Genomic DNA, 24,289 nt, shown 5'->3' on the forward strand with positions numbered 1-24,289 from the left:
TGTGTGTGTGTGTGTGTGTGTGTGTGTGTGTGTGTGTGTGTGTGTGTTAAACGCAAGTTTGTATGGCCTTCTATGCTGAAAGCTTGCAGATACTCATCTAAGCTTATGCATGACAATATTACATTGAGCAAAATAAAGTGTACTTAATACCTCTACTGTGGACCCCAGAAGGAGACAGAGGCTTCAGGATATAAGTAGCGAGAATGAATAACAACACCAAAATTAACTTGCATTAACATAGCAAAATGTCTCATGACACTTAAAAGCATTAGCAAGAAAAGCATTTTCGGCCCTGAGCCACGGAAAGTGATATCAAGACAGAAAATCGAAAGCCTGGTCAAAGAGATAAATTCTAAAGAAGCGTCTTAAAATAGGACAGAGAGGTGTAGATATAGGAAATTTTAGACAAGGAATTCCAGAGTTTAGGGCCAAGCCAGCTGAAAGCACAGTTGGCAATGGTGGAAGGATTAAAATCAGAGAAACACAAGAGGCTAGAATTGGATGAACATCAATACCTTAGAGGGTTATTGGTCTGGAGGAGATTACAGAAATATGGAAACCATACAGTGGTTTGAAAACAATTCAAAAAAATGTATTTAAAGGCTGTGTCTACTTTTCTATGTTTCACACTAAAATGATCTTCCTGTCAGCAATTTCACTTTTGAATATTTCCTTTCGGCAAAAAAGTTACATATTTACCTTTCGAGCAGCACACCTTTCTCATAACAAGACAGGTAAATTGTGGTGTTTTTGAGGGACACACATCATTCAAACCTTCCAAAATAAAGCAGGGCGACAGATGAGATCCTTATTCTCATCAGCATTCTGTGCCGAGCAGAATTTGTGGTGACAGTCAGTGTGAGCTACAATGATCAGCAGCACTTTTTTTTGTAGTTGTGATGTCAGAATGATTGGTGGTTATTTTGTTTTCCACGTGCTTCCTGTTACAGATGGCAGAAATGCTTGGTGCGGTTACTCTTTTTCCTCAACTTCTTTTTCTATTTCAGTTCTGTTTAAGTTTGGGCATCCCACTAACCTTATACTTGTGAGTGACTTTTTCATTTGATTTGCCACCTGTTTATCTATTTGTGTTTCTCAATGTCTCTGTTTTATTTGTGCATGTATGTGCACCAATGCCTCTGTGTAGCTTTGTCTTTATTTATACCTATGCTAAGAAGTGAAGCAGTTCTGGTTTTAATAAATAATGCATTGGATTACTGTATTTATTTAAGTACTTCTTGCTGGTGACTGCACATGGGAGTATGGTTAACTGAGTTTAAAAGTAGAGAGAACATGCAGTATGCAAAATGCGTTGCTAAACATTCCCATTCGACATGCTTAATTTCACCAGCACTAATGGTGACACTAGTGTTTGATTGGAAAATTGGCATCACTGGCAAAGCCAACATTTGTTACCAGTTCCAAGGTGTCCCTGAAAAGATGATGCTGAATGAACTCGTTGAGCTACAGAGGTGCATCTGGTGTAGGTACATTCACAATGCTGTTCGGAAGAGGGTGCCAGGAATTTGACCTAGAGACGGTAAGGGAATGGTAATATTGTTGCTGGTCAGTATGGTGTGTGGCTTGAAGGTGAACTTGCAGCAAATGGTTTTCCTCTGCATTTGTTACCCCATCGTTTGAGGTGCAGGTTGTGGATTTGGAAGGTGTCCTCAAAGGGGAAGTATTGCAACACATCCTGTTGATGGTGTGCACAGCTAACAGGCTCTGGGGATTCAGGAGGTGAGTTGTTTGGCACAATTTTCAGCTGCTCCCTGGTTTTTTTTAGCCCCATTATTTGGTCCAGTTCAGTTTCTATTCAAATGTAACTCTCAGAATGTTCGTAATGGGAAATTCAGTGATGGTAATGCCACTAATGTCAAGGGGAGTCACACCCATACACATAGAATGACAGCAACACCAAGTGAGACATTCAGGTTATTTTTCTGAACAAAAGGTAGAGGTCCCCTTCCAGGGAGGAAGTCCCACCTTAGAGAGCTGCCAGCCAATCAGATGACCAGCAGCTGTATAGTTCCAGCAGTGACAAATGTTTGACCACAGTCTCAGAATGCTGGACTACAGTCAGTCCCTGAAGGAATGGAGATGATGGAGCTTGGATTTCAAGTACATTCGGGTTATCAGTAGGGTCAGGCTTTCACAGTTAGAGAGGTGGGAATGTTGGAACAGAGATGCCAATATGGAATGGTGAAAAGTAGGATATGATTCCTTTTCAGGGGAGTGTCTTGTTTGACGTATCTTTCCTGGTAAAGTCTCCCAGGCTAAACACTTGGCATAGACCTCCCCCCTCTTCTGTGTCAAGGTTAGGGAGGGTTGAGGTACACAGGTAGCCATTAATTGATCAATTAAATGTTTCAATAGACCCAAAGGAGAGCACTTTACCAAACATCTCTTGGCCCTTTATTAAAATGGGAGACAGATCAAGGTGGACAGTTAGTTGACGGGTGGGTTATGTGCAGCATCCCCTCTTCTGTGTGTCCCCCCACCTTCAAACCCATCAGCAAGGGATGATAAGATGCCACTCTCTGTCTCTGTAATGTCTCCCAGTCCTCAAAAACCATTACCCAGCAGTCCAAGAATCTCCAATTCTCTGACTTCCTTTTGTCACTTTATTAACAATTGTGTTTTCATCTGCCTAGGCCTCACGCTCTGGAATTCTATCTCTAAGCTCTTCCTTTTTCTCTTTCATAGATCTTCCTCAAAACTCAACTCCATGATAATGTCTAATAACCCTCTAATAATTTTTGCTTGACATAATGCTCGTTTTTCTCTTGCACTCTGTGAAGCATCTTGGGACAATTTGCTCTGCCAAAAGAGGCTTTGCAAAGTCTAGTTGCCGTTGTTCTTTGTTAATAATGATCAACACCTTCTAAACATCTGCCAGTTCAAAAGAAAAGAAGGGAGGATTTTATTTGTTTAGCACCTTTCAAGGTCTCAGAATGACACAAAGTGCTTAAAAAGCCAATTCAGCAATTTTTACATTGTAACTTGCAAAGAGCAAGGGTGCATAGCAGTTTTTTTATTGCCCAATTTTGCTTTGTATCACTGGTTGAGGAATATTTACTGATCAGAAAGTCAGAGGAGAATTAATCTTTTCTTTGAATAGTGTGATGGGATCTTTCACATCCAGCTGAGGAGGTAGATGGGGCTGATGTTTAATGTCTCATTCAAAGATCTGATGCTTTCTACAGCAGTGTATTTTTCCATTGCTGCACAGTAATGTCTGCTGAGATTAATTTGTCATATCTCTAGAAGGGCATTGTCACCTCTGAGGTAGAAAGTGATGAGTTTCAATGTGCCAAAGCTCATGCAAAGGACAGTTATGTTTAATCCAGCCTGGAATATACTCCTAGATAATCAGATGGGATTGAAGTGATGCTGACGGACATTTTGGATATTTTACAATCATCATGGCTTGATGTTCCAGTATATCACAAAGTCAGCCAAAGCTCACAATTGTGAGCCCCACCAGTCACATATGTTTCCTAATCGTTTTGGAAAGTTTAAATATAGCTTTCCGCATCTTTGAATTTCCCAAACGAATTAGTGCCAAAAACTCCTGCTGGATACAAAGCTAGCAAGTGTTACTAACAATTCACTGTGCTTTATTCCAGATCCTTTAGATAAATGCATGGAGACCTTGCTCCCTGATCTCAGGAGACTCCTCTCTCTTAACAGAGCAACCCTGGACCATATGCTATTAATTGGTTCCTTTCTTTGGTTCAAACATGCAGATAGAATAACTACAAATCTTAAATTTGATTGGAGTCCATTCCTGAAGGTTTGAACACGAAAACAAAATAGCAAATGATAGATAAAAACCAAAAGAACTGCGGATGCTGCAAATCAGAAACAAAACCAAAATTGCAGGTCTGGCAGCATCTGTGAAGGAAAAAAGCAGAGTTAACGTTTCGGGTCCGGTGACCCTTCCTCAGAACTGATGGTGGCTGGGAAAACTTCAGTTTATATGCAGAAAATAGGGAGGTGGGTGGGGTAGCGAGTAAACGATAGGATAGGGCCCAAACAGAGAGAAAGACAGTTGGACAGACAAAGGAGTTGCTAACGATCAGGCTGGGAGGGTGAATAGATGTTAATGGTGACTATTAGTGACTAACAACAGGGGGTGTGTAATGGCAGGCTATGTAGTAAAAAGGCCTGGTGTGTGGGGTAGGGGGCTGGGATATGGGAGAGTTTAGGCCCTAAAATTATTGAACTCGATATTGAGTCCAGAGGACTAGGGTCCCCAAGCGAAAAATGAGGTGTTGTTCCTCCAGCTTGCATTGGGCTTCACTGGAACACTGCAGCAAGCCAGAGACAGAGATGTTGGCCGGGGAGCAGGGTGGTGCATTAAAGTGGCAGGCAACAGGTAGTTCAGAGTCTTTTTTGCGAGTAGAATGTAGATGTTCTGCGAAGCGGTCGCCAAGTCTACGCTTCGTTTCCTCAATGTAGAGGAGACCACATTGTGAGGAGCGAATGCAGTAGACTAGATTCTGGGAAGTGCAGATGAAGTGTTGCTTCACCTGGAAGGTATGTTTGGGCCCTTGGATTCTGGGGAGGGAGGAGGTGAATGGGCAGGTGTTGCACCTTTGCTGGTTACAGGGGAAGGTGCCGTAGGGCTGTGGGGAGGTGTTGGGGTTGAAGGAAGTGTGGACCAGGGTATCCCAGAGGGAACGGTCCCTGCAGAAGGCGGACAAAGGAGGGGAGGGGAATATATGTCTCGTGGTGGCATCCCGCTGGAGGTGGCAGAAATGGCGTCTGATGATCAAATGATAGATGCTGGAAATCCACAATAAAAGTGGAAACGGAAACAAAAATAAAGTGAAAGATCACTGACTGGAAATGTTTACTCTGTGGAAAATGCAGGCATAAAGGTGGATTCTGCAATTGTTCACACAATTGGCCCTTGTAAAGGGTGGAAAATCTGCAGAAACTCCAAAGGAATGGTGTAAACACTGTTTGTGGAAATTCACCCCAAAAGTTTTACATGGAATGAATTCACGTAAAGACTTCAAGAATCACATATATAGCTAACATAGATTAATGCCTGTATATCTTTCTCTCACTAAAATTAATTTCTCCTCCTCTCATTGCCTATTTCCAGCCCTACTTCAGCCCATCTCCTGCAGGAATCTTGATTCATGATGTTTTACCTAGTGATTCTCCAATGCTGTCCAGTTGGATTCCTATTCCTAAATCTCTTCAGCCTGTATTCTAATTCATCCCAGGTCCGATTCACAAATTTTTCCCATGCATTCACTGACCAACATTTGCTAATCCCTTAATTTAAAGTTTTTGAGAAGATTTGTACCATACATCAGGGATATATCAGAGATGATCACAAGACTACTCAGACCCCTAGGTATAAGGGTAGCCCACAAACAAACAACCACCCTGTGACAGCTACTGACAAACGTAAAGAACCCCATACCCACAACCAATAAAATTAATGTAATATACAAAATACCATGCGAGGATTGTGAGAACACATTACATAGGCCAAACTAGAAGAAAATTGACAATAAGGACACACGAACACCAACGAGCCACCAAGAGGCATGACCAATTCTCACTGGACTCAATACACACGGACAAAGAAGGACATAAATTCGATTCGGACAACACATTCACAATAGCACAAGCCAAACAGAGACATGCCAGGGGCCTCCTGGAGGCCTGGCATTCCAACTGGAACTCCATCAACAAACACATTGAACTGGGCCCGATATACAATCCACTGAAGAACCACCCCAGCAAACTGGGGCATATAAATAACAAGCAGGATGGAACACCAACACTTCACCGGAGGCGCACTGACAATGTTACCTAGCAGGGTGATGAAACGTCTGCAATCAAACACACTGGCTCGGCGAGCAGGTCTGCAACCTAATCCCTTAATTTAGAAAAAATTTGTTGTGTTAAAATTCTTGTAAGGGCTTTGTAGTGTTACTGCACAGATTCTAGACCAGACAGGCCTGTACCAGCATTCCAGAAATTTTGTTTTTGTCTGCATTGACCTCGGAGGTCCATGTTTGGAAGCAACTGCCAGAACCAGAATTCAACATTGTGAATGGCGTAGGCAACCGATTGCCATGCATAGACACTTGGAGCAGCTGTGGGCTTCAAGTGAACATTGGCCTGTATTTTTAAGACAGTTCCATGCCATAAAGGTACCCACCTCACTGTCAGTCATTTTGACAATACAATGGAGTCAGTGTACTCTGTTCAGTCACTTATGTGTATGCAATATACAATAAAATCAGTGATCACAGAAACTAGACTGTAGCAATGTAAACATTTAGATATCTGTCTCAACAAGAACCCAATCTTTGTTGAATATATTATGTGATCACACGACACCAGGTTACAGTCCAACAGGTTTATTTGAAATCACAAGCTTTTGTAGCGCTGCCCCTTCATCACTTCACCTGAAAGCTTGTGATTTCAAATAAACCTGTTGGACTATAACCTGGTGTCGTGTGATTTCTGACCTTGTCCACCCCAGTGTAACACCGGCGCCTCCACATCATGTATAAAATTATATGAGCTAACCTAGAGAGCAACATTTAGACAATATCTCACTGGCAGTGATGTTTGACCCAAGAAACCACATCAGGCTCGTCCTGAAGAAGGGTCACTGGACCTGAAATGTTAACTCTGCTTTCTCTCAAAAGATGCTGTCAGACCTGCTGAGATTTTCCAGCATTTTCTGTTTCGTTTCCGATTTCCAGCATCCACGGTTCATTGTTTATTTTTGTTCGGGCTCATCTTTTTCTATCTCTGCAACCACCTCCATTCTGACCTTTTGAGAACTCATTGTCCCTCCTCCTCTGGCTATTTGTTCATCCCTCAATTCATTTCTGGTTATAACTGTGTCTGTGCTTCCAGCTGGCTAGGCCTTGAGCTCTGGCATTCTCTTTCATAACTTTCTCTCCATCTTGCTTTCAGTAATTCTACCTCAGGATAGAGTCCTAGACCCAATCATCTTTAGCTGCTTCATCTATGACTTTCCTGCCATCATAAGAATCATAGAATTTTACAGTATGGAAAGAGGCCATTGTGCCTGTATCACCTCCCAAAACAGCCCGATATTCAAACCCTCTTAATTCATCACTTTCAAATATATATCCAGTCCTCTTTTGAAACCTTGTATTGAATCTACCCACACCGCTCTCCCATGCAGTACATTCCAAATCCTAGCCCTCCTCAGTGAAGAAGTTTCCCTTCATCTCACTCTTGCAGGTCAGAAGTGGGGATTTTTTCCCAATGATTATACAATATTCAGCACCATTTGTGACTCCTCAAAAATTGAAGCAGACCATCCAATTGCAGCAAGACTTGGACAATATCCACGCTGGAGCTGACAAATGGCAAGTAAATTTGTGCCACACAAATGCCAGGCAAGGATCATCTCCAATAAGAAATAATCATCCCTTGACATTCAATGGCCTTACCAACACTGAATCCCAGAATTTCAACTTTTGAGGGGTTACCATTTACCAAAAACTGAACTAGACTTGCTATGTTAATGCAATGGCTAGAAGAGTAGGACAAAAGCTAGGAATACTGCAATGAGTAACTCACCTCCTGACTTCCCAAAGCCCGTCCAACATCTGCAAAGTACAAAGTACAATAGAATACTCCCCATGTGCCTGGATGTGTGCAGCTCTGACAACACTTAAGAAGCTTGACGCTATCCCGGGATAAAACCGACCACTTAATTGGAGCACATCCAAAAGCATCCACTCCCCACCTCTGCTATTGACGCTCAGTAGCAGCAGATTGTACTATCTACAAGATGCACTGCAGAAATTCATCAATGCGCATTGGGCAGCAACTTATAAACCCACAACTACTTCCATCTAGGAGAACAAGAACTGCAGGTCCATGGGAACACCACCTGCAAGATCATCCCATGCATCTCACCATCTTGACTTGAAAGTATATCACTGTTCCTTCATTGTCTCTGTATTCAAAACCCTGGAACTCCCTCCCTGCTACATACAGCACATGGACTGCAGCAGTTCAAGGGGGCAGCTCACCACCACCTTCTCAACGGCAACTAAAGATGGGCAATAAATGCTGGCCCAGCCAGCAATGCCCACATCCCATGGATGAATAAAAGAAAATGCATACCTCACTAGCTCTGTGGCAACCTTTTTTTGATAACATTCCTATGAAGTGTCTTGGGCTCTTATACTTTGCTAAAGACAGAATACAAATGCAAGCCTTTGGCATTGGTGGTTTTGGAGCAGTAATGTCCAAGGTTGACCACCTACAAGTTCTCACAGCCGCTCACGACACATAAATAGATATGTAAAAAAGGAAGTAAAAATGGAGGTTGACAAGTGGATGTTTTAAACTACAGGCATACAAATTAGGAGCAGTACTGGGCTAGTCAGCCAATCAAGCCTATTTTACCATTCAATAAGACCATGGCTGATCTGTCTATGTTTTAATTCCCCATTCCTATCTACCCCCAGTCACCTTTGATTCCATTGCCTTACAAGAATCTAGCTACCACTGCCTTTAAAATAACCAATATCCCATTGTCACTGCCTTCTAAGGTAAACAGCATGTCACTGGTTCTTGATACTTCATGATTTCAGAGGCCAAATCAAGTCACCATCCTTTACTTATAAGCCAAGCCACCGAGATCTGAAAAAAACTAATACACAGTAGCATGCATCATGGCAAAAATCACCCTGACTCTCATCATAAAATTATGAGGGGCAAGGAGAGGGTGAATGGAAAGCAACTGTTTCCCTGAGGCTAGTTGAGGCAGGAAACCGCACAACCTTTAAAAAGTACTTAGATGAGAACTTGAAGTGTTGTAATATTTAAGGCTATGGGCCTAGTGCTGGAAGGTAGGACTGGTGTAGATTTAGTGTACTTGATTGACCGAACATCCTGTTCTGTACTGTATGATTCTGTGACTCTATAAGCAATTAGCTACCGAGTGTGAAGGCCCACCCATTCATCTCTGGCTTCAATCAAATCCTGATATGTATGTATATATAGTCGATAATTTACACAAAAAGTATACTTAAATACAAATAGAAAGTCAGATCACAGAGACAGTTTGTTTCTGAAGGGAAAGTTTACCACCATGTTTTTATGAAGAGTCATGTCTATCCTTTCAGCCACTTTTGGTCCCTTCTAATTAATATATCCGGAGGGCATCTCTCTCTCTGATGTAATAGTTGAATGTTGTGTTAGCTGGCCTGAACTAGAGGGGACTATTAATGTGGCTGCTTTAATATCTGTAGTTCTCAAATGCTTTTGCTTGAAGGGGCCCTCACTAAAAGGATTGGTGATCATGGAGCCTCACAATAATCTAAATTAACTGCATATATAATACTAATAATATGAAAATGTTGCATATAAAGAGTACTAACAGGGTGGGTGCTGTTGTTGTCTGATGAATGATTAAGAGTATCGTTTTGAGGACAATCACTTTGATTTATACAGTGATGAGCCAGTCTGAGCAAATTAGAGACATTTGATGTGTAATTCTGCTAACATGAATTATAAAACATCTCTAATGTTTTTATTGAATATAAACTTAGGATATGTATGTCATTAATAGACAATCAGTTCATAGATCCTATCCATAGATGGGTGGCATGGTGGCGCAGTGGTTAGCGCCATTGCCTCACAGCGCCAGGGACTTGGGTTTGATTCCAGCCTTCGGTGACTGTCTGTGTGGAGTTTGCACATTCTCCGTGCTTTTGCTGGGTGCTTCGGTTTCCCCCCACAGTCCAAACATAAGTTAGGTGGATTGGCCATGCTTGAAAAAAATTGTCCATAGTGCTCAGGGATGTGTAGACTAGGTGGATTAGTCATGGTAAGTGTGAGAATATGGTAGGGGTGGTGGGTCTGGTGGGATGCTTTTTAGAGGGTCATTGAGATTCGATGGGATGAATGGCCTCCTTCTGCACTGTAGGGACTCTATAATCCAATACAAATAGTGGTTAACAAAATCAGTATGAACAACAGTCTCACCATATTTAGATATTTAGCAGATTTAAAGCAGGTTATATTTTAAATTTAAAAATAAGCTTCCATTAAAATATGACCTTTTCTCCCTTCATAAATATTTTGTAAACATTTGAAGTGCCAGCACACATTTCTGGCACTCCACGAGTTACAGTTTGCCAAACTGAAAATGAATCATTTATCTCAACTCTGTATAACCTGGTAATTAGTAATCCTAGCTGACACATGTCCCCCAACACCATAAGCATGCAAACCATCATGACCAAGCACTTGTTATCTTTTAATCCCATTAGTTTACCAAGAAACTTTTCTCATGTAAATGTGGTTGTAATACATCCTTCCCTTTACTTCACTACTTCTGTACTACTGAGTACCTTGTGTTATCCAGTAGAACTATCCCGCAAGACTTCACTTGTTTTAACAAAACACAAACACTTATTGTAAATAGAACAAATTTTTTAAAAATAGAAAATATGAGTATGGCAACACTTAAGCGTATAACTATGTATGTTATGCACTCAGGTTTATCTCTTACTTACCCCCAAATATTCTCTTATAAGAAACAAAGATCTTAAAGTTATTTACTTCTGTAGGGACCACTCAAATTTATGTCTCAGAATTCTCCTCTTGGAAGAAATGTTAATTTCCACCTCTTGACTGTGGGAATATGCTAGGGTGTTGGGTCTGTTTCTTGGCTAGTTACTTTTTCAATATTTCCAACCTAATCTACATATAATTTTCGTTGCAACAATACCCTGTGTGGGAACTTCTGTAGATACTTCTACTAGTTTCAAACTAGGCTGTTTTTCAGACCCGTTCTCCCTCATAAAATTCAAACTAAGTTTAAGCTCAACTAGCATTTCACATGGTTTGCAATGAAGTTAGACATTTTACTCTGCTTACAGTTCAGACCTTGCTAACTAGCATTACTTTTGTTATTTCTTGGTGTGCTCCAAGCAATCTGTGATCTACTATCTCAACAAACTCTCAGATAAATTGAAATCTTAGAACGTCTCTGAGCTCTGCCTATCTCTCTGACAATGTAGCATGTTCTGGACTGTCCTCAAACCAACCTTCTGATTTATTACCCCTCATTAAAATGGTTTTACAACATTTGAGGGTTCACTAAATGGTTCTAACTTAATTCAGCTCTAATTCTGAAACAAAAATATCTCTCTAGATTGACTGTTAAGATGGAAGTCTCCACTTTTATTTTTGAAAAGTAAATCATTTAAAATGTTATTTTTTTCTCTAGCTGTTAACCTCTCAAGTCAACACAGACATAATCTTCTAAGTGTTTTAGGCTCCAATCTAAGTTTGGTTAAATTGCATTCATCCAAATTTCTAAGTTAAATCGTATTCCTAAAGTTAAAAAAAAAACCTGAAAAACATGAACCATGAACACAAAATGTATAACAAAGTTTGGAGGGAAAAAAAAATTACTTAGCACCCAAAATTTCCCTCCCTGCTCACCTAACTAATGCCTCAGGACTTCAGTTCTCAGATTTTGCTGCCTTGACTCTTTCCCTGAGGCCACTGAATATAAAAGATCAGACAGCACCAACCCTGTCGTGTTCTGAATTACCTCACATCGACTTTTCAGAGTTAAGCACCCTACCGCACTGCACTTAGACAAACCTGCACTGTTGTGTTATTTAAAGTGCTATGTATGGCATTGGACATATTTCTCTAGCTGAGGCCAAACTAATGTTAACCTTAACTTATTCTTACTCGGCACTGTTTTTATAGTTAAAAAACCATAGGTTTCAGTATACATTATTGAGTATTTTCTTCAGCTGATCTTCTACCTGTTGCTGCACCTCTTTCTAGTGTTGGATCCTTTATATTGTCTTTCCCCACCTTTCCCAAAAAAATGAATTACTTTGCATTTTCCTGCATTAATTTCATCTGCTATATGTCCAGCCATTCCATACAGCTGTCCATGTTATTTTTAAGTCTGTCATGAGCACTTGTTCACACTCTGCCATATTTGAAAAATGACCAAAAGCAAGGTCAAATAGGGAAGTTTTAAAAAAGGAGAGTCAGACAGAGAGGCTTAAGGGAATTGGAGGACTGACAGTTCCACAAGACCACAGAGAACTCAGAGGACTTATGTTTGGTAGAAGTTACAGGAATATGGATGTGAAATCAAAGTTGAGATCTTTAGAATACAGACATTGTCAAAGTGGGAAACATTGTGGATTAACAAGCAGAAGGGTTAGCAAGATTCGGTATAAGGAGAGTGAAAGTAGCACTCAATAACAATAACAATAGGAAGAGGTTGCCATACAAAAATTAGTTAAGAGATAAAATTGTAGATGCAGTACAATATAGATGGGTCAAAGAGGATGTCAAGATTGTGAATGGTTTGGTTTTGACTCAAAAATTGACCAAGGAATGAGATGATGTCAGTAGCTAAGGAACAGAGTTTATGGCAGGGATTGAAGAAAATAGCTTTGATCTTCACATTATGTTGTTTGACGGAATATTTGTTCATCCAGGCCAGGAAGTTAGACAGGCAACATGACAAATCAGAAACAGTAGAGAATTCAAGACAGGAGATGGAGTGGTAGAGATGGATGTCATCAGCATTCAGTTCCATCCTAACATGTATTTGAAAGATGTCACTGAGGGTGAACATGTTATTTAGAAATCAGAAGGATGGAATGGTGGAGAAAAGTGCATGAGAAAATGTTGCAGATGAATCTCTGACTATACCTGGAGAAAGAACAATAGAATTTGAGGAGGAACGTTCCAAACAGTTGGGCATTGGAAGAGAGATGTTGATTGGATAATACTGAGCTTAAACATTTCATAGGTTGCAGAGCCCTCAAGAAAGATGAGGAGGGTTAGGTTACCAGGGTTCCAATCACTTAGCATGGCATGTCTTTTGTCACATTGATTGACCTCTTCAGTTCTATTGTAGGAACAGATAACCAATTCAAAACCTAAGTTTTTGAAATGTAAATTTTGAAGCCATGGATCATTCCTCAGGTTGTAAAACTTTCCCTACCTTCTGTTTGGCTTAACTTCAACACTTATCTGTAAACAGCAATAACAACTTTCATTCATATAGCATCCAAACTGGAGTAAAACAACAAAATATAATTTTGATGCAGAGTAAATGGCTGAAAGCTGACCATTGAAGAAAGCAAATTAAGCTTTTATAATGTATAATTAGTGACCACTAGTGCTAAGCTGTCAATCAAAATGAACTTTAGGCAATTATTGATCGATTACTCTTCTCAATGGTCTGACCCTAATGGGAAAATTGCGGATTAACAAGCAGAAGGTGAGCAAGATTCAGTGCAAGGAGAGTGGAAGTAGCACTCAATAATAATATCAATAGGAGTAGGCAATTATTGATCCATTCCTCTTCTCAATAGCCTGAGTCTAATTCAATGATCCATCCAAGGTAACAATAAGGCCAGCATGGCAGCCATGTAGGCTCAGAAGATCCTAATATGAAGAACCATCAAACTCATATCTTTGATAGTGGCAAGGAAATCTGTAATCAACTGTAATGACTCTACCTATTAAAGTATGTAACACCTTAATGTGCTGTCCTAACATTTAATACTTTGTCAGCTACCATAGTAATGTCTGCTTTTTGAGCTTGATTTTTTTCTTCCTCGATAAATATCTTGTGTGATTATACATTTAACACCCTGTGTGCTACAGCACGTAATAAGATATATGTATAAATGTATGTGGAATTATTTTAAAAATAAAGCTTGTTTAGGTCAAATGTTCACGTTCCAGAAGGGGCCAGTGTAATCAGATGCAGTGACTCTGGCTAATGTTTCCAATTTTTAGCCTGGAATTTTCAAATACTTGATATATCCCTTCTATGTATGATGCAATGACACCCCATTTGGTGCATGTATTCAGTGAGCCATCGAAATGTGGGATTTGCTCAGAATTTATTCCTCCATTTGCAGATTTCAAAAATGCATTTCCTTCTGAATGCAAGAAGATTACCTTTGTAAATGTAACACAATCATCTCTGTACTTTTGTAGAACTTACCTTTACATAGTCATCTTTAACATGGAATAGTGTCTCAAGGATGTAACAAAAGCAGCATGGTCAAGATTTGAATGCAAAATACCACTCATCAAATGAGAAAGGTCAGGAATGTGAAATATATTAATCACTCCATCAATATGTATCTCCCTGTTCAATAATACACAGTAAGTTGCAATTGTATCATAGAATCCCTATATTGTGGAAGCAGATCATTCATCCCATTGAGTCCACATTCACGCACCCCATCTCTGCAACCCTGCATTTCCCATGGCTAATGCACCTAAACTATACATCCCTGAACACTGGAGTGTGGGACAAAGCTGGAGCACCGACAGGAAACTGATGCAGACATGGAAAGAATGTGCAAACTCCACACAGACAGTCACCCGCGGTTAAAATCAAACCCAGGTCCCTGGCACCATAAGGCAGCAGTGCTAACCACTGTGCCACCCAGAAATGTTGGACTCAAAAGGTTAACTCTGCTTCTGTCTCCACAGAAGCTACCAGATCTGCTGAGTCTCTCTGGTACTTTCTGCTTTTATTTTTGGATTTCCAGCATCCATAGTATTTTGCTTTCCTTTATTTCTTTCCCTTGCTTGATGTTCTAAAATTTTCTCTCTCTCTAACAAAAGAACTTTTCCTGACACTCTTTCCAGATGCAACTCAGAACGGCTTTTCATCAACAGACACAAAACCCGTACTCTTGGCACTCAGCGCCAGGGACCCGGGCTCAATTCCACCCTCGGGCAACTGTCTGTGTGGAATTTGCACATTCTCCCTGAGTCTGCGTGGGTTTCCTCCGAGTGCTCCAGTTTCCTCCCACAGTCCAAAGATGTGCAGGTTAGGTGGATTGGTCATGCTAAATTGCCCATAGTGTTTAGGGGTCTATAGATTAGGTGGGTTATAGGGGGATGGGTCTGGGTATGATGCTCCAAGGGTCGGTGTGGACTTGTTGGGCCGAAGGGCCTGTTTCCACACTGTAGGGATTCTATGATTCTATGACTTCGCTCCACATTGGTCAGTGCAGAATATTCTAGAAAGGTCTGGACAGAAGGACTTACCTTTCGGGGATTCTTGCCGCTGTCAGTTGTAGTCAAGGCTAATTATCAAAGTGAATCAATAGCCAAGCTTACATTACCTGTGTGTGAGGAAGCCTGCCCTTTTTGTTCAGTAGCAGACTAGGATAGGCAATTAGCATGGTAAAGAATCAGATGACTGGACCACATTCAATATAGTATTTTAGCTCATGCCCGCACCATGTATGTTATATTTATACATTTGCATTGGACTAGCCACTGCCTGAATGGTTCCTCTCAGTGGTTTCTACTAAGAATGGGGAAGTGATAGTGTGGAAGACAGTGTGAAATAACAATCCACACAGCACCAATGCTCCCACAGTGAGCTACATCTAACCTCCAGCAGCAACCTTCCTGTATTTTTCTTGCTCCAATGTTTTCCTTCATCCCCTCCTCAAAGGGATACTTTTTAATTAATTTTTGGGATGTGGACTTTACTGGTAATGTCAACCACCCTTGCTGAGTTGCCTTGAGAAGATGGTGGTGTCCATTCTTGAACTACAGCAAGAAAAGTTGTTCACTATTAATATCTCAAAGGAAGCTTTTGTCATAAACACTAACATATCCAGTGATGGCATTTCTTGAGAATAAGTTATTTAAACCCAGGGATGGTTTCATACGTGCTGGCTTTGCTCCAAACTCTTCCTAAAATGCCAATGGTACTATACTGACTTCTGAATTAGAAGATTGTGAGTCCAAACCCCATTCCAAAGTATAAGCACATAAATGTCAGTTGATACATTTGTACATTAGTGTAGAGGGTGCTGCTGTGTCAGAGATACACTCATTTGCATGGAATACTGAATCAATTCTTCATATTTGCTCAGGATAAGCACTGTGGCACTATTGAACTCCAGAGGAGTTCTCCCAATGCCCTAATAACTATCTATCCCTCAATTTAACACCTCCAAAAACCAATGAACTGATGACTAATTTTATTATTGTTTGTGGCATATGTGTTGAAATTGTCTAACATTTGCGTGAAAAACAATGATTCCAGAAAATAGCAATTTGTTGACTCTGTTAGAAATGTTGTAAGTACCACCAAGCTTTTAGTTCTGCTGTTCTAAGTCATGAAATGTTTAGGGCAGTTTCCAGTTTTCTACAGTTTGGTGTGTCACTGAAATTATAGACATCATGTAAAGGTTTCTAGAAAATGGGCTATAAGCACAAGAAACAACATGGATAAAATCCGTTTATAAAGGAAGTGGAGTAACATCCACCAATTCCTGTTTGTTCTAATTAGAAATGACTTCAAGAATATTGCGGTTGACAAGCCTTCTGATGTTAATTCCCCTGATGATTAGAAATTTGTGGGTGAGAGGCAGTTTTGAAGCCTGTGGAGTAAAGGGTTAATTGTACATTTACTCCAGGAATAGCTACCAAGTTAGTATGAAAGGAGCCGTGTCATAGTGATGTAAGATCAAATGGTTTTGTAGCCTGAGTCTGGAGGATTGCAGATGATCTCTTCACTTACAATTCCTGCGTATAGTTATATTTAATAATATTCACTGTTAAGGTTCACTTACAAGAGCACAGACCCGAATTACTGCATGATGGCAATGGTGATGGACCCAGAGATAGCAGCATGAAGCCAACTGACAGTACAATGGGTGAAGATTTTAAGACCAACTTGATTAATTGATCAGTCTGTAAGACAATGTATATAGCACTGTGACAGACTGCTTCCACATGGGTGAACAATGAACTCTGTCCAAACCCATCTGTAAACCTTCTGGATGATACAGAGTCCAGACAGACTAAGGGCAGAGTTGCAGTGAAGATCCAGAACCAAAAGCAAGCCACAGCAGCAACAAGATAACTGCAAAGAAAGACACCAAGCCATATTTTACCAGCTTCCTCAGATGGCATAAAGAAGGTTCACAGACATGACACACACACAGGGCGGCACGATGGCTCAGTGGTTAGCACTGCTGCCTCATAGCGCCCGGGTTCCGGGTTTGATTCAACTGTTTGTGTGGAGTTTGCACATTCTCCCCATGTCTGCGTGGATTTCCTCTGGGTGCTCTGGTTTCCTCCCACAGTCCAAAGATGTGCAGGTGAGGTGGATCGGCCATGCTAAATTGCCCGTAGTGTTCAGGGATGTGTAGATTAGGTGGGTTATAGGGGGATGCATCTGAGTGGGATGGTCTGAGAGTCGGTCTTGACTTGTTGGGCTGTAGGGCCTGTTTCCACACTGAAGGGATTCTAAGATGAACATAGAACATAGAACATAGAACATAGAACATAGAACATAGAACATTACAGCGCAGTACAGGCCCTTCGGCCCTCGCTGTTGCGCCGACCTGTGAAACCAATCTGAAGCCCATCTAACCTAAACTATTCCATTATCATCCATACGTTTATCCAATGACCATTTAAATGCCGTTAAAGTGGGCGAGTCTACTATTTTTGCAGGCAGGGCATTCCACGCCCTTACTACTCTCTGAGTAAAGAACCTACCTCTGACATCTGTCCTATATCTATCACCCCTCAATTTAAAGCTATGTCCCCTCGTGCTAGCCATCACCATCCGAGGAAAAAGGCTCCCACTGTCCACCCTATCTAATCCTCTGATCATCTTGTATGTCTCTATCAACTCACCTCTTAACCTTCTTCTCTCTAATGAAAACAGCCTCAAGACCCTCAGCCTTTCCTCATAAGACCTCATAACATTGCAAAATGTCATGGTATCAGGCACAACACGCCCCTTTCATTACAGAATTCTGTATTAAAGAAGGAAAAAAGAATAAACTGCTTTTAAAGAAAAACTCACACAGCAGAATTTCACAGACCAGGATAGTCAATACTGGAGCGTACACATTGCTATCAATGACCATTACACGCACCTTACATTGATCACAGGAAATGCAGGACTGTTCTGTCGAGTAGCATTAAATGGACAAGAGAGTTTGCCCTACAATAAATATGGATAATAAATATGTTCAGGAAGGAAAATCATTTGCTGATTTAGCCATTCACACATTGAAGAAGTTGCAGGAATTTAGTAATCCTATGCTGTCACAGTATTTTGAACAATGCTGTCACATCAGTATCATCAATGACCGTTCGGTCTACAATGAATGGTTTGTGGCCCCAGATTCTCTCTGTATGGGCATTCTCTGGAGTAGAGACGACTTGGTACTTTTCAGACCAGTGTACAACAACCAAATGGTGGCCAGGTAAAGCCCTCATTCACGTCTTCATAAATAGGTGTAGAAAGAACCTCTTCTGCCATCCTCCTCTCCAGCTATGCCATAGAATGTCTCAGCATTGATCTGCTGGCCTTTGAAGGGACTGTATTCTCATATTCTTTAGCTATTATTTCCAAAGTATCAAGGTCCAGAAGTTCAACAGACGTACCTCAGAGACTGTAATATCCTCTTTGAAGACAATGGACTATTGAATCCTGAATGTAGTCATCTCCAAAAATAGGCTATAATTTGGCAACAAACATTTTTAATTCTTCACAGCCTGTATTGGATTTATCCATGTTTCAAGTTCATCAAACCAACTGATAGAAACTGATAGAGGGGTATGTACTATTTTTAAAAATCATCATTTAGCCCTACTGAACTATTGCTCCATAACATAACAGAACAGTTCACCCTTGTCAACATTCGATAGGTTCAAGTTCTGAACCTAATTTTCCATCCTTCCCCAGAGTATTGTTAGGTTGAAAGTATCTATTGGGTTCTTTAAGGTCTGATCAAAATGAATTCAAACAGACGTGTGAGCTTCAATATGAAGCAACTTTATTAGCTTAATCAACTTTAGCAAACTAATGAGTGAATTTAATGGCTTAAACTACTTTAGACATATTCAACCAGCGAGTCTCTTTCCTTTCAGTCATCAGGGACTCCTGGGAGATGGCGAGCACTTGGGGTCTATCTCAGTTTCCAAGGCACTGATTTCATGAATCCTAGTGTTATGGTGAAACGTAGACAGTCCCAGTCTCACAATTCCCAGTCTGATGATGAAAGGTCCCTGAGCTGGAAAAAGTCCTCAATATTAATACTATTCTCAATCTAATCTCATGATTGCCATTCCTGAATATTTTCCCAAGCATTCCTTTGTGCCTGGTGGTCACTAACAAATCCAGGTGTCACTGCAAAGCAGCCTGTCCCAAGCCAAGGCAAGGTCATTGCTGGCAAAAACTGGCTGCTTTCCCTTGAGCAGCTTTTCATGTATTTTCCTTCAGTTGCTTGGTTCCATGTCCAATTCACCCTTAACAATCTGGTTTGGAGATATTTTTCAGCCTAACACTACACCCAGATACTAAGGCTGCGTTTTACTGCCACACTTATGGCCGAATGATGAATGTTTTAGAGCAGACCAATCTCGAACTTTTAACCAGAGACACAAGGCTCTTGGCCTACCATGAAAACACAGTCTTGGGCTCCAACATTGAGATATTTACAGAATCTCTACATAATCTCAAGGAATTCTGTAAATATTCAAGGAGATCCGTGAAACCACCCTGCAAATATTTCCTGGAAACCACAAAAACAAGGTGAGGCAGGGAAGGTGTGGAAAATCATGTAAGTAATGTACAAAGTCAATGTGAATATCAGCTTGGGGGAGATGTGGAGTAAAGGATTAATTAAACCTTTATTCAAGGAATGGCCACTGAGCATGTCCAAAAGGAGATATGCCGTAATGATGTCAGATCACATGGTACTTGAGTCTGAGTCTGTAGGTTCTCAGATATTTTTCGTCTCTTATATATACTGAAGCCTGTTAATGTTCACTTTCAACACTGTAAACCTGAAATGAGTACAAAGTCTGGAATCGTTCTTTAAATACTGGCATAGTAATACCACTGGACTGTTAATCCAGAGACCCAGATAACATTCTGGGGACCTGGGTTCGAATCCTACCACAGCAGATGGTGGAATTTGAATTCAATAAATATCTGGAATTAAGAATCTAATGATGACCATTGTCGATTGTTGGAAAAACCCATCTGGTTCACAAATGTCCTTTAGGGAAGGAAACTGCCACCCTTAACTGTTACATATTACTCCAGACCCACAATGATGTGGTTGACTCTGAATTGCCCTCTGGGCAATTAGGGATGGGCAATAAATGCTGCCTGGCCAGCGATGCCCTCATCCCGTGAATGAATAAAGAAAAAAAAGAGCATTAACATCAATTTAATTAAACAAGTGGGGCCTTGGGTTAATGTCTGGAGTCAAAGATGATGCCTCTAATAATGGCATCTCCGACATTAGTGTTAGTACAATTTACATGTTCAATTCCGTCATAAAATGTGAAACTGCAACCTTCTGGGTATGGATATAGCAGTTCTGTTCAGTTGGCCACACTGAGACTACACTGATGCAGTGATTATGACAAAGTCAGCCAGATGGACATTCTAGAATATGAGTTCCCTGACTGGGGCTGCTAATCTGGTCCAATCAGGGAGCCCTGGATAACAGGAATGTCAGCGGTTCTGTTCACTCTGAGAGGTAGCTCCGAGGGAGCTGGATCAGTGTCAAGGACCTTCCACATGTAAATAAAGGACGACTTGGTGATGGGATACCAGCCTCGGTGGAGTTAGTTCAGCTGGGAAGGAAAGAAAAAACTATAAAAAGAAGTGTACACCCCTTTGACCTATAAAGTGTATTATTAAGTTAGGAGAAATATAACCAATAATTACTTTTTTAGGTATTTAGTAAATATTCAAAATGCCCATAAATCAAACATCTTTTGATGTGCAGTTCTGGATTATGCTGGATAAGTAAAACAGAGAGGCAAACATTCTTAAAAAAGTAGAATACTGAAATAATTTGAACTTTGAATATTTTCTTTTCTCCTTTGTTCTGTTAAGGTGCGTTCACAGCTTGGTTCATTTGAAGATTCATGTCCCAGTCTGGGACTTGAGCACATAAATTGCTTGTTGCTGCAGTACAGATGGGGTAGAATTTCAGTGCTTTTATTTTTATAGCTGCCTTTTGAAGTTATTGCCAAGGTTTTCACCAGCTCCTGTTCTTCTTGCTGTTGTTTCATTAGGCTGTTCAACACCAGTTTTGATTTGGAGTTTTCATATCTCATTGCTACTGTCGGTGTGAGCTATAAGTTGACCAGATATATATGACTCATTTTTTTCTAGCTCCAAAAGTAGTGTTTCTGTAAAACATGGTTTATGTGTTAACCTAGCTTTCAGCCATATCATGCTATACTTGCATTTGCAATTAGTACCAACTTTTTCCTACAAATTCCAGTTTTACAAACCTTATTATAGGGCGCAAGGCAATTTGTTCGAATTAGGTTTGTGGTCATGTTTACTCAAGTTACAAAAGAACAGGAGTACAGTGAAAAGTGTACAATGTCACCAAAACACATGCCAACTTAGATACAAAAAATAGAGAAAATAAAGAAAAAAATTACACTACATTACAGATATATATATAGTATAAGTTAGAAAATAAGAAATTAAGCTAAAAAGGTAGACATTACAGTCTTGCTATAAAGGCTTCCATGTGGTCTGACCAGGCTCTACCCGTTCCCAACCAGTAGCCATATTTATTTCTGGGACCAAGGCCACCATCCCCACTCTGCTCTGGGCCGCTGGCTGTCTCTGTTCCTCTCCGGGCCGCTGGCCGTCCCCACTCCGCTCCGGGCCACCGGCCGTCCCCACTCCGCTCCGGGCCGCTGGCCGTCCCCACTCCGCTCCGGGCCCCTGGCAGTCCCCACTCTGCTCCGGGCCCCTGGCCATCCCCACTCCGCTCTGGACCACTGGCAGAAGAGAAAACAAACACAAGAGAGAAAGAAAAAAGAGAAAAAAAGAAAAGGGATGGATGCAGCAGATGAGCTCGATCTAGAGTGTCATACCCTACCGATCTTTGATCTATAAAGATATAAAGATATATCGAGTTTAAGAGAGGTCCGCATAGTGCCAAACACGTGTTGAACTACAATGATAAATAAGCCTTCCAACATGATGAATGAAGTCCGAAATTGATTTCTAAATAAAAGGTGTACCATGTGCTATTTCAAAAAATAACAAATTCAGTTTTTAGTGAGAAACTCATGAGAATGAAAGAAGAAAGAATCTGAGCTACTGAAGGTGCTCAAGAGCAAATGTGGCATGAGAGCAGGAACTAGTCACTGGCCTAGTAATAATAAACATTTATCAGAAAGGGTGCTTGAAAATTATAAAATTAGTTTCATGAACATCAGAAATGCATAATGCATACGTCTTTTAGTGGGCCAAACCAAACTCCATACCAGTAAAGATTTAAGAGCAACAGATCTACTCTTGGCAGAAGACCAAGGTTGCGCAAAGATAACTTAAAGACCTTAATGTCACGGTTACTGGTTTCTGGTAATTCATCAAAGTGATATCCGCCTGCAGAACTAATGTGACAAAATAGAAGTCAATGGTAACTATCAAACATAAAGTTTGCTGAAAATCAAGTTCCCTGTGCATTCCCATGGCAGTATTGGATGCTGACAATAGCTTGAAGTTAAAGATTGATATAATGTGTGGAATGGGTGTCCTGGTGAACTGTCTAAACATTATAGCTTATCATTTTAATACAGTTATAAATCCCATATAATCAAATATGGGGAAAAGGCAGGAGAACGGCACAAAAACATGATGATTATTTGGAGAGCTAGTGCAGACAGGTAGGGCCAAATGGCCTCCTTTGGCACTGTAACAACTCTACGATTCTGTTGTGCCTGAGAAGAAAAAAAAATCTACAGTACAGTCAAAACAAGGCTGTCTAACATCTATAGTGCAATCTTTAGATGTGTGCCTGAACAAGACATTGAATGGAATAGTTGGATGATTGACAAAGATAAAACCTTCACAAATAATGGAAATATGTGCACTACCCCAAACAACCATTCAAACCTTTCAATTCTGGCACCATTATTCAGAACCATCATGCTTGATCTGATTGTGGCCTCAACTCTATATTCCTGTCTAACCCTGATAACATTTGATTATTTTGTTTGTCAAGGTCTATCTGCCTTTACCTCAAAAGTATTCAATGATTCCACTTCCAATGTTCTCTTAAGTAGAGTTCCAAAGATTTATTTCACTCTGACAGAAAAATGTCCTCCTCATTTCTATCTTAAATAGGAGACCTCTCATTTTCAAATTGTGTCTCCAAGTTCTAATTTCTCCCACAAAGGTAAACCTCTTTTCGGCATGAACCTTGTTAAGTCCTCACAAGATCCATGTGTTTCAGTAAGATCACCTCTCATTTTTCAGAACTTGAATGGATAAAGACCAGCCTATCCATCCTTTCTTCATTAGATAACTCCAACCCCATCCATTCCAAGTATCAGTTGAGTGATCCTTCTCTAAATGGTTCCCAGTGTTCTTAAATGCTTTCTCAACACTGTACTCAATCTGTATACAACTTCAGCAACACTTGTTTTTAATTCTATTTCCCTGACTAAGTACAACAACATTCCATTTGCCTTCCTAATCACTCACTGAAACTGTAAACTAAGAAGGATCTGACACCCAGAACGTTCTGTACCTCAGAGTTTTGCAATTTCTCTCAAGTTATGTAAAACATACTTTTTAATTTCTCCTGACAAAGTGCACAAGATAACATTTTCTCATATTTTGCTATTTCTATCTCTTTCCTCTTCACAATCTATTTTCCTACCTATCATTGTAGCATCAGCATCATTATCAGAATTTATATTGATTCCAAATGATTAAGACTCCAATTCTGATCCCTGTGACACTCCTCTTGTTACATCCTGCTTATCCAAAAATGAAGCATTATGTCCACTCACTGCTTTCTATCCATTTCATTGTCTATGGTTTTATGTTACACTCTACCCCATGAGTTTTGATTTCACGTATTGACTTTTGATCTAGCACCTTCTGGCAATCTTAAGACAGTACCTCCACTGATTTCCCTTTATCTTCATTGCTTGTTACTTCTTCAAAGAACTCTAATAAATTGGTCAAACATAACTTCCCCTTCATAAAACCATGTTGACTCTGCTTAATTGCATTGAGATTTTCTAAGTACTCTGCTCCAATCTCCTGAATATTAGATTCCAGCATTTACCGTACTGCTACTGGCAATAGCTTCTTGCGTTCAATCTCCATTCTTTCTTGAAGAGTTGAATTTACCATTTTTCTAATCTGATGGGAACTTTCAAATCTTGTCTGCTGGGGCAAACACCTCTACCAACT

General features: G+C 40.4%; 2 protein-coding genes across 2 annotated transcripts in view; one reads left to right on the forward strand and one right to left on the reverse strand.

Moving 5' to 3' along the window:
- Nucleotides 1-873, reverse strand: part of sla1a (Src like adaptor 1a) — a 45,773-nt gene extending 44,900 nt beyond the window's left edge. Inside the window, exon 1 of the mRNA XM_020514857.2 lies at nucleotides 700-873. The gene's annotated coding sequence lies outside the window, so the exon portion shown is untranslated. The remainder of the gene's footprint in view (nucleotides 1-699) is intronic.
- The window catches only part of tg (thyroglobulin), a 299,968-nt gene that overhangs the window by 212,358 nt on the left and 63,321 nt on the right, over nucleotides 1-24,289 (forward strand). The gene's annotated exons all lie outside the window — the stretch shown is intronic.

Source organism: Rhincodon typus, chromosome 4 (assembly GCF_021869965.1).
Source record: "Rhincodon typus isolate 14 chromosome 4, sRhiTyp1.1, whole genome shotgun sequence".
NCBI classification, from domain to species: domain Eukaryota; kingdom Metazoa; phylum Chordata; class Chondrichthyes; order Orectolobiformes; family Rhincodontidae; genus Rhincodon; species Rhincodon typus.